Source organism: Plectropomus leopardus, chromosome 4 (genome assembly GCF_008729295.1).
Source record: "Plectropomus leopardus isolate mb chromosome 4, YSFRI_Pleo_2.0, whole genome shotgun sequence".
Classification (NCBI taxonomy): Eukaryota; Metazoa; Chordata; class Actinopteri; order Perciformes; family Serranidae; genus Plectropomus; species Plectropomus leopardus.
The window spans coordinates 22,933,053-22,936,857 of NC_056466.1; positions in this window are offsets into that span (position 1 = coordinate 22,933,053).

The following is a 3,805-nucleotide window of genomic DNA, read 5'->3' on the forward strand; positions in this document are numbered from 1 at the left end:
CCTAAGAAATTATAGACCCATAAGAGTTACAGGAGTCTCACTAATAAATAACACAGGGTTGAGATCATGTGACAATGTTCAGTTTGGATTCACCTCTCTGGGGAAGTGTCGAGCAGGGCTGTGATGCCTGTAGTCTTACATTGGGACTAGCAGAGCATCAGTTGGGTAGAAGCAACAGCAGAGCGTCTGAGAAAGAGAAAAATACAAATTAGGGGGTTGATCAAATCATCGTTGTCAGAGAGATTCTGTACCAGAGGAAAAATAGATCATTTAGGTTAGTCAGCTTTAACTAAGAGAGGTCTATGTCATATCACATCTTATAACGCAAGCTGTTAAAAAACATCAGTTAAACATGTATGTGAATACGAATAGAGGGAATAGATCATCATCGCAGGTGCGCAGTGTCTGGTCTGGTGTAGTCAGTTAAAGCTCATAGAAACAGAAAGACTAAAAACCCCACAGCCAGATGACTTGAGTAACGTGCAAGTACCCTAACTGTCAAAGAAACATATACCACGAGACAGATCATAAGAAAGATCTTATCAGCTCTGGAAGACAGCGAAGATGTTTAGGAGGAGCAATTATGTTAAAACCACATCTCTGTAAAGACAAGAACTGCAGCACTTTTGTTTATTGTTTATTATTTTACTCTATTGGATTGTTTTACATTGTTCAGGGTTGTTGAAATTTCTGCTGAGCAAGTGTATTATTTCCCTAAGAAACAACATAGAATAAAAATCTGCCCAACATGAGTGAAGGTTTAGCAGAAAAACTGTTGATTTATACAACACTGTGTGAGCAGAGCCACCAATGCATAAAAAAACCGGGCTGCACAATTAAAATGTTATCGAAATCGCAATATTGCCAAATGCAATATCCAAATTGCAGGAGCAGCAGTTTTTGATAAAGGTTGAAATTTGCCACAACAAACTACACCATTATGGTGCTACAGAGATGCAATTCATATTTCAGATGTAAGGGAGCAATTTTTTTTTTCCTTTTGACTGCTGAAAATAATCAAATCGTCATAATTTTTGGGATTTTTTGTTATTTTCTGATATATTATCGACAGAACTAGAAAAGAATTGCAATGAGAACATAATTAGTCGATTAATAAAAAAAAAATGAACATAATTGTTGCTGGGAGAAAAGTAAGTAAGAAAACTCGTAGATATAATGATGCAGTAGAAGAAAGAGAAAAAAAAACTAAACTCACCGTAATTTTCCCTTCACCTTACAGAGTTTATTTTTTAAGGAAATGTTTTTGGAGTCCTCAGCCAATTCCCTATCTAATCCTTGATAAATGTATCACACCGACACACCCACTAAAGTTTTATATTGCTACAGGCGGATGCATGTCTGCGCGCGGCGGAATGCGGCAGGTCCTGCTGCACCTGTTGATCCGGTGCCGTCTCAGCTCAGGTGAGCCTGCTGCTGCTGCTGCTGCTGCTGCTGTGAACTGACAGGTGAAACCGCTGAGAGGTAAAGAAATGCAGGAGCTTCTGCAGTCTCTCTGACTCACAGAGACGCTCGGAAACGGTTTCGGTTGTAGCTCGTTCGAGTGTCGTCTTCTTTTGAGGGAATATTTGGTAAATTATTCGGGAGTTACCTGTCGGTTTTTGAGCGTTCAGGTGAGACGAGCGACGGCGTTATCTGTGGCGTCTCTTGGTTCAAAGCAAGGTGCTGTGGCAAAACGACAAAACTCCAGTCAAGGGTCGGTGTGTCCGCGACATACCTGAGACTACTTTCTCGCACGCTCACCTGCCTGTGCATATGCTAATGAGCCTGGTCACGTGTCCTACCTGCGCCAATCAGAAACAGCTCCTTATCTCAGTTTCTCTCTCTCTCTCTCTCTTTCGTTTCTGTTTTGTCATCAAATAATTCAAGTTTCAACCTTTTATTGACCCTTTTAAATATACCTACTGTACGAAAGTCTTAGGCTTCCCTGCACTTTGTTATTTAAACAAGGTTATAATCTACTTCTCTCTCTACTTCTCTTTAAAATTAATCAAGAACACAGAATATGTGTATGGTACCGAAAATACTCCAGAAAAAAAATACTGTCATTTTTGAAGATTTAAATACTTACAACTTCAGAACAGTCTGAAGTATTTAGCGCTACCTCCATTTCCACTAAGCATGTCTTGAACTGTCTTTGGCAGGCAATATGTGATATAAAATACATTTTTTTGTCATGTATTTGCACCAGTTTACATTTAAAAAATGTCCAACGTTCAGTATTGTTTATTTGAGCCACCTTTTCTTATGGTTGTACCTTTTCATGTTTGGTCTTATCCCTTTCTTTTTTGAGCATTATATACACAGTTTGTGATGGTTACCTCACTGGAAACCTGATTACCTGTATGTACTGTGAGATTAATATATGATCATTACAAACTTTCTTAAGTAAAATATTATAAAGGTTATATACAAACCACATAGCTAAGTGCAGAGGGCATTTGGTTTGATCATGCTTGCCAAATAATCAATTACTCTGATATCATGAAGGTTTAATAATTAGAGAGAAAAAGCCTTGAGCAAGTTGTTTGTCTAGTCTGGGATACTGGTATGGCCTACTTTCATTATTACTAATCAAACAAACTTTGGTCTTGTCCAAATAGCAGGACTCCTGACTTGCAGAACAAAGACACAATGTGGCTGTTCTGTGTGAGATTGGGGCTTATTTGAAGTTAAAAAAGAAAATCCAGAAGGAAGCAAAACGTAAAGACAAAATGTCATTTTTTTGTAGCCAAGAGCTGCATAGAGGGGCTTCATTTTTTTAGAAGGTCCTCTCGAGTGTGTAAGTTTGATTTTTACGTTGACTCTTGACAGCCCAATAGTCTGCTGTGCATGAAGTTGTTACTCTGATGATGTGGTAGTATCCCCTTTATGCCATCTGAGACACATACTCACTTATCCCAGAAATTGCTGAACATCTACTAGATGTGTGTTCATGTATAATATCTTTTATTATATAAAGTTTACTTATTCAGCAGACTCATAAGAATTACAAGGGACTGAAATTTTTTAACCGAGAAAGAGAAAAAAAAACCTGTTGTAATTTATGAAAGCATCATAAATGCAGAGTAGCTGTTTCTTTCCCTTTTATTTTGAGATGATTTGTTCATTCTACTGTGTGCTAAGCCCTCATTGATTTTCTACTGTTTATCCTTTCCCTCAGAGTGGAGATAACAAACTGCTGCTGGGAAGTCATGTGTTAATCTATTTATGTTTACATATGTGTACATATGTAAGGACAAAAGAGATCTGTTGGATTAACATGGCTGCTGTCACCTCTCGGCAAGAAGGTTCTAGGTTGTAACACGTCACCCGGCTGAGGTCCTCCTGTGTGGAGTTTACATGTTATCACCGTGTCAGCGGGGGTTTTCTCTGGGTACTCAGGTTTCCTCCCACAGTCCAAAAACATAATGGTTAGGTTAACTGGTGACTCTAAGTTGGCCTGTGTGATTGTGAATGGTTGTCTGTTACTGTGTGTCATCCCTGGTGACCTGTTCAGGGTGCACCCCGCCTCTCGCCCAGTTGGGACAGCTCCAGCCCCCCTTGAATCTCAACAGAATAAGTGGTTTTGACAATGACAGTGGATGGATTAGCATAAAAACTTATGCGCATCAGTTAAAAATCTCATTCATTTGATTTGCTAAGTTTTGATTGCATTCACTGTGTAGAGAGCTCTGGACGTCCATGCCAAATCCTCTGACATGGACGTCAGGTGCCACAGGAGCGAGGTGAAGTGGAGGTGCAGGAAGAGGGTGGAGAGAGCGGATAAAAGGAGGGTGCTGCAAAG